The sequence below is a fragment of the Maniola jurtina genome, chromosome 13 (assembly GCF_905333055.1).
Source record: "Maniola jurtina chromosome 13, ilManJurt1.1, whole genome shotgun sequence".
NCBI lineage: Eukaryota > Metazoa > Arthropoda > Insecta > Lepidoptera > Nymphalidae > Maniola > Maniola jurtina.
Genome location: NC_060041.1, coordinates 12154072 through 12166488, shown reverse-complemented (window position 1 = coordinate 12166488; position 12417 = coordinate 12154072). Strand labels below are relative to the sequence as shown.

Here is a 12417-nt window from a genome sequence, read left to right as displayed (position 1 = left end):
ATTATAGTAGGTACATGGAAAGGGAAAAATTTGAAAACCGTGAATTTGTGGTTAGGTAGGTAGGAACATCACAAAAAAAAATCCAATGTGTTCATGAACAAATAAATAGTATTTTCTATTGTCAAAGTAAGATAACTATGCTAAGTGGGATACCATATGAAAGGGCTTTACTTGTACATTCTAGAACAGATTTTTAGTTATTTTTATGCGTAATAGTTTTTGATTTATCGAGCAAAATGTCGAAAAAATACGACTGTAGCATGGAACCCTCGGTGCGCGAGTCTGACTCGCACTTGGTCGGTTTTTTATCTGCGAACTCGTTGAATTTTGATTGAACGGGATAAAAAGTTTGTCTGTCTTCGAGATGCAAAACTATCTCTGTACTTATGTCAAATTTCGTCAAATGTCGTCGTTTTGTTATTTGTAGCGTAAGATAGAGATACTTTGGTATAGACTGTCGGCACACTTGTTCATATTTTAACCCCCGTCCCAAAAAGAGGGGTGTTATAAATTTGACATGTGTATCTGTGTGCCAGTTTGTTGGCGAGGTGGCGCTCTTATTTTAACTTACATAACTAACTTATCCATACACCTTAATCTATACTTATAATAATCTGTACTACGAATAAATATTTATTTAAACCTACCTCTTTACTAAACAGACAAAAACACATTACTATAAAAAAAAAATCAAAGAAAACACAAAACACAAATTACTAATTTTATGAAGCATGGACCTACTCCGTTAGGGAGTCCCTAAGTAGGTGTTTCTTTAACCTCTTCTTAAGGACTCCCTCACTGAGCCCATCGCTGTCCTCCTCAGCCCAGCCGTACGTATTACATGATGTAATACGTACAGCTCAAACTGCTGTGCTGCAAATTACATTTCCTAATCATGCATCTGAACTCTTGGTCTGTTGATCATAAAGATTATTAATTGATGATTGCGATCATGATTAATGAAATAAATCAGACTGGTGGACTTTGGTGGTGAATTCGCCTGGATTATTTCTCATTTACGTCTCTGGGAAGCTTTCGCATCCCTTTGTGATTAATGGAACGTGTAAATCAGACGAAAACCATACAATGTAATTGTATTCGTCAATCAATCCATACTTCCATTCTTAATATTATAAATGCGAAAGTGTGTCTGTCTGTCTGTCTGTCTGTCTGTCTATCTATCTGTCTGTCTATCTGTCTGTCTGCTACCTTTTCACGGCCCACCAGTGTAACCGATTCTGACGAAATTTGGTACAGGGTTAGCTTATATCCCAGGGACGGACATAGGCTACTTTTTATCCCGGAAAATCAAAGAGTTCCCGCGGGATTTCTAAAGACCCATCCACTTAACCAATTTGTATGTTTGGTATCGAAGTAGCTTACGTCCCTGTAATCGAAATAGGCAACTTTTTATCCCGGAAAATCAAACAGTTCCCACGGGATCTACAAAAATCTAAATCCACGCGGACGAAGTCGCGGGCATCCTCTAGTTCATTATATTTATTTTGGACTAGATAACACCCGTGATTTTATCGGCGTAGATTTAGGTTTTAAAAATCCTCAGTTGCTTTTCCACGTCAAAAAGAAACCCATGTACGGTTCCGAGATGCAATTAGGTACATAAAATAGGTGAGCCGTGAAAAGGCAAAGACAGACAGACAGACACACCTACGCATTTATAATAGTTATTCGTATGGACATATTGACTTAGGTACATCTGTAGTACAATTAGTATGAGTTAGCTCATTTCACCATCGTTTATGGTCGATAAATTATTATTATTAATATGAGTTTCATACCACTATAACGTAAAGCGAGCGATAAAATCATCATACAAATAGCCTTTTTGCGACTATAACGTGTTATTTGTCAAACTTGGTATCAGAGCAATGACACATTGTAGTCGCAAACTAGGTATACTTTGCGACCTTTAGGTAACTTTGTACTAGTATAATAGTAAATAACCCCCGACACAAAAACCTTTATAAGAAAACTAGAAAAGAGCTGATAATTTTCAAACGGCTAAACCGGTTTTCTTCGATTATAGCTAAGAACACTCTCGATCAAGCCACCTTACAAACAAAAAAAACTAAATTAAAATCGGTCCATTCGTTTAGGAGCTACGATGCCACAAATACACAGATACACACGTCAAACTTATAACACCCCTCTTTTTTGGGTCGGGGGTTAAGAAAGTTGTTTGTATCGGAACCAAAGTAGGTCTAATGAAATTGTTTTCTTGGTCCATTAGTTATGGTCCATTTCTCGTTTAATTCCTCCGATCTTGGTGGAACACTGTGATTAATGGAAGCTGTATGAATTGTACAAAAAACGTGCTATATAATTGTGGTTCCGACGGTTTTCTTGATTGATCCAGATTAAGATCTCACTCGGCCATAGTGAAATAAGTGGTATTGATTGATAACATCTTTTTAGGGTTCCGTACCTCATAAGAAAAAAACGGAACCCTCATAGGATCACTTTGTTGTCTGTCTGTCTGTCCGTCGGTCCGTCCGTCCGTCCGTTCGTCCGTCGTGTCTGTCAAGAAACTATAAAGATAGGGTACTTCCTGTTGATCTAGAATCATGAAATTTGGCTGGTAGGCAGGCCTTATAGCACAAGTAAAGGAATAAATCTGTAAACCGTGAATTTTTCTTTACATAACTAACTAAATAACTAACTTTTATAAACTAAAATATGTTTCAATTTTCAAAGTAAGATAACTAACTATACCAAGTGGGGTATCATATGAAAGGGCTTTACCTGTACATTCTAAAACAGATTTTTATTTATTTTTAAACATAATAGTTTTTGATTTATCATAAAAATACCCGAGTACGGAACTCTCGGACGGACTCGCACTTGGCCGGTTTTTTTTAAATTTAGACTAGCTAACTTGAAAAGGAGAGCGATGTAATGTTAGTAGGTAATAAGCTGGGATCACAGAAATCCTAATAATAAAGCAGTAGGATTTCTGTGGCTAGTATAGTCTAGTCCAGCTGTGGGCAACGGGCGGACCGCGGACGGTCGAATTTTGGACCGCTGAATGTTCTTAATAATATGCCTATCTATGAGTGAATATATTAAAACCTATATATATTATAACTTTTATACATTTTGCATTATAAATCATGATGCACTTTGGTAGGATTATCGGATTTATAAGTTTTTCGCATTTGCTGTTTCGCTCCGTTTCGCTTCAGTGGACAGAAAATCTTATACTAAGCCTACTACCCACGCATGTTTCATTTTCATGGCAAAGAAAATGGCGCTTATGCGACTCTGGAGACTCATACTCTACTCGGCTGCAATCTAACGTAAAATTTAGGTCAAAATATAACATGGGTATAGATTATGGCCACGACTTCGTCCGCGTGAATATAGGGTTTTCAAAAATCCCGTAGGAACTGAGTTTCCGGGATAAAATGTAGCCTATATCCGTCCCCAGGATGTAAACTATCTCTGTACAAAAAGACGATGCCGTGACTTCATCCAATTGGATTTAGGTTTTTTAGAAATCCTATGAGAAGTCTCTGATTTCTCGGAATAAAAAGTAGCTTGTGTCCATCCCGGGAAGCAAGCGATCCCTGTACCTAATTTTGTCAAAATCTATTAGGCAACATCCAAACCTGCGCGACCAAAATGACTCCGAAGCGGGAACGTCAGCCGCGTGGCAGTCGCTTCCCACGATATTATTTTAATAGTGTCATGCATACCTACGCGACAACAACAATCATGTAGGTGTGCACTGTTCACGTAATAATTATAGATTTCCGTCGGGGACGCTCCCGCAACGCGTCTCTGACGCACAGGTGTGGCCGTAGCTTTTAACCTACTGGACCGTGAAAAGCTAGCAGACAGACAGTCACACCTTCGCATTTGATATAATATAGCGTATAGTAAGTAATATGGATTTCTTCTACAAAAACCTCAAGTTTGGATACCCATTCCGTTTCTTTCCGTCATATTCACGTCAAATGAAGTAAGCGAAACGGCTTTCTGTGTGATAAATGATCCGCAAACATTCGCTCGAGGTTGAATGGGTTCGTTACATCTCAGCTACGCCTCCTCTGGGTACTTTATTACTATAGAAAATGGTAAGAATCAGTGGAACATGGATGTTGTCTTTGAGAATGTTCATCGACTGTGGAAACAGGTAGAGATATACTTAAAGAAACATAACATTGGCGCAACTTATCTCTTACTCTACAAACAAGTTGTAAAACTTACTTCCAATAATTTTTGACTCTCTCTTGTGTTACCAAAGAGTAGAAATGTTTTACATGTAAAAACTATAAGTGTTCCGTTTTTGCTTTTGAGGTACTGAACCCTAAAAAGCTGCTCTTATGTGGAAGTAATTTCACATCATCATCATCTCTACTCATCACTGGCCCATGCTCATTAAGCATGGGTCTCCTCTCAGAATAAGAAGGCCATAATTAAGCCATAGTCCACTACGCTAGCCAAGTGCAAATTGACAGCTGGACGAGGCAGATTGCAGTTTAAATTGCTTCAAGTTTGTGCCCGGGTTCGAATCCCAGTTATAGTTTAGTGACTAAGACGTCGCGTCGGTTTCCTAGAAATAAATATACTTCGACTTAATCAAATCAAATCAAATTTCTTTATTGCGAATATGAGTAAACCAGTGGAGATGTTACAAAGACAAAAAGGGTACAGCCAATAATAATGGGCACTTGCAAAAATAATAATAATAGTAAATACCTTTTATTTAGCCATATTTACAAACACAAACAGGTAGGGTGCCGTAGTCCCTGGGGAACCAAGGAGCCGACCAATGTCCATGCTCCCTGGTTCCCCAAGACCCAGGCACCCACTTCTTAAAACTAGCTTAGTTCTAGTATCTATCTTGTATCTAACAAGTCAACTTTAAAAGATCAATTGTTAATAGGGCTCTCTCCGTCACTCGTTTCATACAATCGTAGTTCCAATTTCATTTGAATATTAAGCAACCAAAGTCCATGAAATTTTGCAGACATATTTTAGAAACTAATATCTGTGTCTGTCGTGTTTTAGATTTTTCTAAAAATATGTAGTTTTAAAATTACAGGGGCTCAAAGATTTGTATGAAAATTTTTAAGACCGCGTAACTTTGAAACCGAATATTTTAACAGAAATCTGGAAAACCACAGACATAGATATTAGTTTCTAGAATATGTCTGCAAAATTTCATGGACTTTGGTTGCTAATGAAATTGGAACTACGATTGTATGAAACGAGTGACGGAGAGAGCCCTCTTAAATGTAAGCATAAAGCACACTTCTGTGAGAGCTGCGAAAACGATAACATAACCTTTTCCAAAAGATCCAATAAAGATTTTTATTTATAAAAGGAGACTTTCTTTTATGAAACACAATGTCATAAATTCTTGTACAACGAAGCCCGTGATCCGACTCCTAATCTCGTCACTGGAGACAAAGATATTTTACTCTTCAAGTCAACTGCAGTTGAAACAACTTGTAAACTTTTACAATAAAAATTTATAGATCGTATCGCGGTCATGACACAAACATTTGTGAGCATAATTCGTAAGCGCAGTTTTTGTGGGTGTTAATAAATAATTAATCAATCTTCTATTAAGTAAATACACCGTGATTACAATGCCCAAATATGGGCAAACACTACAGATTCTATTCTATTTTATTCCAGCAACACTCCCCGAAGTCTTCACTGACCTGAAGAACATAGGCAAGACATACTGACTCGGAAAATAGGCATAGGCTTCTTTAAACCTGTAAAAACAAAGTTCCATGGTTCCCACGAGATGTTTGAAAAATCTAATTCCAAGCGGACGAAATAGCGGGCATCATCTTGGTATCCTGTATGATTTTTTATTTAATACAAGTGTAAATTAAAAATTTATAACACCCCCGACAAGTGAAATAACTAGAAAAGAGCTGATAACTTTCAAACGGCTGAACCGATTTTCTTGGATAGCCTAAGACCACTCTCGATCAAGCCACCTTTCAAACCAAATAAACTAAATTAAAATCGGTTCATTAGTTTAGGAGCTACGATGCCACAGACAGATACACAGATACACACGTCAAACTTATAACACCCCTCTTTTTGGGTCGGGGTATATAAAACAAGCAACCTTTAACAGTTTTATTTGACCTTCAAGGTTACAACTAGGAGAGTACGAAATAAATAAAAAAATAGTCTTTTAGGCAGATACGCATTTTCTGTAACAACGTGACTTCGGCGCAACGTACCTATGCCCTGTGCTTCGGATACATAAATGAAGAAGTGGAATGAATAATCAAGTAGATGCCTAAGTGCCTGTAAGCAATTTTTTACGTATACCTACTCTTAGAATAATGTTATGAAATATTGATACGTGTTGGCACGCGAAAAAAGGGAAATTTCTTCAGGTTTTTACAAATAAATATACGTCCACCATCTAGAATGTGAATTTTTATGGTGAATAACTATCCTCTTGAATAACTATTTTGTATTTATTTGTTGATACGATTTATTGATACATTATACTAGCTAATGCCCGCGACTTCGTCCGCATGGATTTAGGTTTTTTGAAATCAAATCCCGCTGGAACACTTTGATTTTCCGGGATAAAAAGTAGCCTATGTGCTAATCCAAGGTATTATCTACCTCCATTCCAAATTTCAGCCAAACCTGTCAGTAGTTTTTGCGTGAAGGAGTAACAAACATACACACACATATTATACACAAACTTTCGCCTTTATAATATTAGTGTGAAGTGTGATAGTGTGATTTTTAAATTTAATTCCAACCCTAACGCATGGGTTTACGGGTAAATAAGAATTCTCCTAGCACCTTCTAATGGGAGAAACCAGTCGGTGCACGGATAATTTCGCAAATTTCAGACTAGCTGTGGCCAGTAAATTAGGCTAGCATAAAATATGCGTTGCGAATTTTAAACAAGTTTCTATTCTCATTTTTTTATTCACATAGTTGCGGGCATTTCTTACGGCCGTATTCACAAACGTTACTATTAGGTCTCACAGTGCGCTCGAACGCATAGTGTAGGTTCCACCAATCAGATCATTGTAAATTGACGTGATACAGTCATCTGATTGGTGGAACGGACACTGTGCGTTCGAGGGCACTATGAGACCTCATAGTAACGTTTGTGAATACGGGTGTTAGTATATTATGCTATTTATTTTCATACATGATACACCCCATAAATGGACTGTGACAACGAATGAAAAACAATGTTTGAGCAATTCGCGTTAGAATTTAATCAAATTGTGTCGTTAGGTATGCGTTGTCCATTCCACTCGTTATTTGCGTGTTAAAACTTTTGTATTCTATTTTTGAATGCATATTCGGTTTTATATTCTACCCGACACCCGTTTTTGATCAAGCGGTAGCCACAAAAAAGGTTTCACGCTGTCATATTGTCGACTTTTTTTAGGGTTCCGTAACTCAAAAGGAAACAAGCTATAGAAAAAACACTACTGACTTGCAATATTGGATATTTTTTTTTTTCAAAAAAATTCTAGTCAATGACATTTGAGATGATGTAAGAGTTTTAATGATACGCCATACATCTAAATCTGTTCAGGCCTTTAGAAGTTATGGTGAAATAAAAAAACTCGTAGAACCCTGAGAACTTTACACTCCTTTTTTGGACTGTCGTGTAAAAAATAAATCCTTATGAAACCATTCTAAAGAAACACGTGGTTATCCATCTATAATAAGAACTCGTAGACTGTGGAGGTATCTATCATGTTGAAATTAATATCAAATACTTATGTCTGCAATTCCTTGGAGCTGTTAAAAAGTCAAGATCCAAAATCAACGTAATCAAAAAATACGGCCATTAATTTATGTCGCATTTTGACACTACAAATAAATCAAAACCTTTAGGGTTCTTCCCCTTAAGAGCGGTCTCTCCGTCACTCGCTCTATACAAACGTAGTTCCAATTTCATTTGAATATTAAGCAACCAAAGTCCATGAAAAATTGCATGAAATATTCTAGAAACTAATATCTATGCATGTGGTTTTCCAGATTTCTGTTAAAATATTCGGTTTCAAAGTTACTTGGTCTTAAAAATTCACATAGAAATCTTTGAGCCCCTGTAATTTTAAAACTACATATTTTTAGAAAAATCTAAAACACGACAGGCACAGATATTAGTTTTTAGAATATGTCTGCAAAATTTCATGGACTTTGGTTGCTTAATATTCAAATGAAATTGGAACTACGATTGTATGGAGTAAGTGACGGAGAGAGCCCTGTTAACCCAGAATCATGAAAGAAAAGCAGCGTGGTCTCACAGCCTAAGTAAAGAAAAATATACAAATGAATTTGTAATTATGTAGATATAGTTAATATAATATGTAACTAATATATATCACATAAAAAAATACTTTATTTGCGAATATCAACCTTGGAAATGGACGGCACTTTTTGAAGTAGGCTCGTAGGTGTCAAAAATTGCGTAAACTCGGCTCCAATATATGATTTATATGTTGCTACGAATACACATTACATATACCAGGATTAATTTCATATTTTTAAATACAATGGTATGAGCTTTGCCTATCTGAAATTTTATAATATCTTTAGCGATTACAAAGTATTTAGAGAGATAATTTAAGCAACAAAATTATTAAACGTATCCTACCAAGGTATGGAACCCTAGATGCGTGAATGCATCTCACACTTGGCTGGGTTTTTTAAACGAAATATCTTGTATAGCAGCTTAGAACCTCGGGTTTTATTGCACGGACTTTATTGTGGTTTACACCAACAACGTCTAGGGCAGTTATCCTGAAAGATCTCAGTATACAAAATGTGTTTTCATAAGTTTTATGTGCTAAGGTCAGGGAAGAGCCATAAAATAGGGGCGTTGATGTCCCGCAAAATGACCTCAGTTTAAGTCGTCCTTTTGTCATTTACCAGATTGTCTCTGGACCTGCTTATTTACTTTGTCTTGTTATTTTTATGTATTACAAGTTAGCCCTTGACAGCGATCTCATCTAGTGGTAAGTGATGATGTAGACTAAGTTCCCTATATTAACGGGGTTATTTTATCATTATTACATAAAACATAACAGCCTAGTAGTCGGTGTTGAAGCAAGGGTAAGCATTAGTTAGTTAGGTTACAATATAATTACTAAGTCGTGATGAAAAATGAGCATTGAGCCATTTCAAATTGGGTAAGCAATGCCTTTGTACCTCTAGGACGTGCAGGCCACTGCGTGCGTAAGGTTTCGGAGACACATATACCTACTACTGTAACAGCATTTGGAAGCTTCCTAACAGACCCAAACTAAGAAAATTAGGTATCTACGTATTAATACTAGTCCATACATTATAAATGCGAAAGTGTACCTGTCTGTCTGTCATCTTTGCATGGTCCAATAGATTAACCGATTTTGAGGAACGGTACAGAGATAGTTTACATTCCTGAGACGGACATAAGCTGCTCATCCCGTGGGAACTTTTTGGTTTTAGGGAATTATCCCTAAAACCAAAAAGTTAGATGCCCCCGAAAGCCCCCAAACTTAGATGAAGTTAGGTAATGGCGTCATCTACGAGTATTTGGTATAGAAATAGCTTGCATAATGGAAACGCCTATAGACTTCTTTTTATGCCAAAAAAATCAAAGAGTCCCCATGGGATTTTGGAATCCATGCGAAAGAAGTCGCAGGATTTATTTAGTATAACAGTAATATTATAAAGGCGAAAGTTTGTGTGTGTGCGTGCCTGCGTGGGTTTGAATGTGTGTGTGTGAGTGCGTGTGTGTATGTGTTTGTGTGTGTGTTACTCTTTCACGCAAAATCTTCTGGACGGATTTGCCTGGAATTCGAAATGGAAATAGATGATACCTTTGATTAACACTTTTATTACCTTTTATTTTTTTAAATCAAAGAGTTCCCGCGGGCTTTTTACAAAACATATAGGTACATCCATACGAACGAAGTCACCGGCATCAGCTAGTTATTTTATAAAATAACTTCGTCGACAATACAGGGAAAAGTCAAGAAAAGTTAGTCCCCAGCTTAAACACGCTTGTTTGTAAACTTGTAAAAGAAACAGCACAGTGCACACCTATGCGACAAAGGTCGTAAAAAAGTTTTTAAAAGTTACGCGGAACTAACACAAACTAAGAGACGCTCTGCTCACTGGAACTATTGACAAGCGAGGCCAATAGGTGCTGGATAAATAGCCCGCTATTTCGGTGCCGTCTGTTACCTTTATTGTATTTCAATCCAATACAAAGTTGCACGTTTTCAATATACTGCCGAATATAAATGATATAACCATAGAGAAGGTGCCCGAATATGTAGTTTTATTTGCAAAATATTTTACTGACATTTTTGGCTAAAAATCTAATAGAAATGTTAGCAGGAAATAGTGCTGCGTATTTCGGTGACGAATGATTTCAATTTTATCCAATTTTGATATTGATAAAACCGGCCAAGTGTGAGTCAGACTCGCGCACTCGTACCATCACGTTCCGTACTCGGGTATTTTTTTCAACATTTTGCACGATAAATCAAAAATTATTATGCATAAAAATTAATAAAAATCTGTTTTAGAATGTACTAAAGCCCTTTCATACGATACCCCCCTTGGTATAGTTATCTTACTTTGAAAATGGAAACATCACATGGACAGACAGACAGACAGGCAACAAAGTGATCCTATAAGGGTTCCGTTTCTCCTTTTAAGGTACAGAAACCTAAAAATCGAATGAAATACAGTGAAATCAAGTCAAAACTGGTAGTAAGTATTCACATAAAATTATTATTGTTATACTTAAAAAAAAATTAAAAACTACATAACCGCGAACAAACAAAAAGACATCTATTTAGAGTAGACTTGCAACGAATAGTATATTCGGCAGTATACCGAATACCGAATATTCGGCGAGGCCCCTGACCGAATAGCCGAATATTAGGCAAAAGTATTCGGCTGGATTTTTTTATTAAATTGGATTAAATTATGTACTTACCTGTTTTATGTACCAATGACTACTTAATAAATGATTATAAAAGAAATGAGAACCTTACCCTTCTAAATTTTGATTACCACAATAATTCAAATACATAGAATCCTCCATTTTTCCAATTCAGAAGATGACTATGTACCTGTGTATGCACCAATGACTACTTAAATGATTATAACAGAAATGAAAATCTGAATATATACGTAATCAATCGATTTTAATTTTTCATTTTACCAATTATTTCTCTATGACAAAATATATTATTTAAGTATTCGGTATTCGGCCGAATAATCACACTAATATTATAAAGGCGAAAGTTTGTATGTGTGTGTGTGTGTGTGTGTGTGTGTGTGTATGTTTGTTACTCCTTCACGCAAAAACTACTGGACGGATTTGGCTGAAATTCGGAATGGAAATAGATAATATCCTGGATTAGCACATAGGCTACTTTTTATCCCGGAAAACCAACGAATTCCCACGGGATTTCAAAAAACCTAAATTCACGCGGGCGAAGTCGCGGGCATCGGCTAGTATGTAGATATTCGGTATTCGGCCGAATATAATAAAAGCAGCCGAATAGGCCGAATACCGAATAGTAACCGAATATTCGTTGCAAGTCTAATTTAGAGCCACTTATCCAAGGAACTAAAAATAACACAAAGAAGATTCGCAGTCGTAATGGGAACCATGTAACTTTGGCTATTGATTGGCTCTTCAACTTTGAAGTGTGCTTATAATTACTTGGAATAACTTACAAAGAGCAAGATAACTTTGAGGTTTTCAGTATTATAATATTCCTTTCATGTTCTCCCGTTTTTTTGAGGACTTTTGCTACTTAGAATAATTTAGGGCTGTCAAAGTGGTATATAAAAAGCTGTGATAGCCTAGTGGTTAGAACGTCCGCCTCCTAATCGGAGGTCCGGGGGTTCGATCCCGGGCACGCACCACTAACTTTTCAGTTATGTGCGTTTTAAGCAATTAAATATCACTTGCTTTAACGGTGAAGGAAAACATCGTGACGAAACCTGCATGCCTGAGAGTTCTTCATGTTCTCAAAGGTGTGTGAAGTCTGCCAATCCGCATTGGGCCAGCGTGGCAGACTATGGCCTAAACCCTTCTCATTCTGAGAGGAGACCCGTACTCAGTAGTGGGGCGGAAATGGGTTGATCATGATGAAAGTGGTATAGCTTTTTCGAGGGTGCCAATGTACCACTATTACTAAGTCTTCGGTTACATCCGTTCATCTGTCCGTCTGTCTGTCAGCGGTCTGTATCTAATAAACCGTACACGGTAGAGATTTGAAATTTTGACAGAGTGTGTAATGTGTATTTTTATTGCCCCTATTAAGCACAAAAAATAATGAAAACGAAGATGGCGAATTTCAAAATGGTCGACATGCATATTTGAAAAAAATTTAAAAGTAGACAATATTGTGTAGTTAATGTTAT

The 12417-nt window shown here is 36.8% G+C and overlaps 1 protein-coding gene across 5 annotated transcripts in view; it reads right to left on the bottom strand.

The window, feature by feature from the left end:
• The window catches only part of LOC123871265 (synaptotagmin-7), a 425136-nt gene that overhangs the window by 213782 nt on the left and 198937 nt on the right, over positions 1 to 12417 (bottom strand). The gene's annotated exons all lie outside the window — the stretch shown is intronic.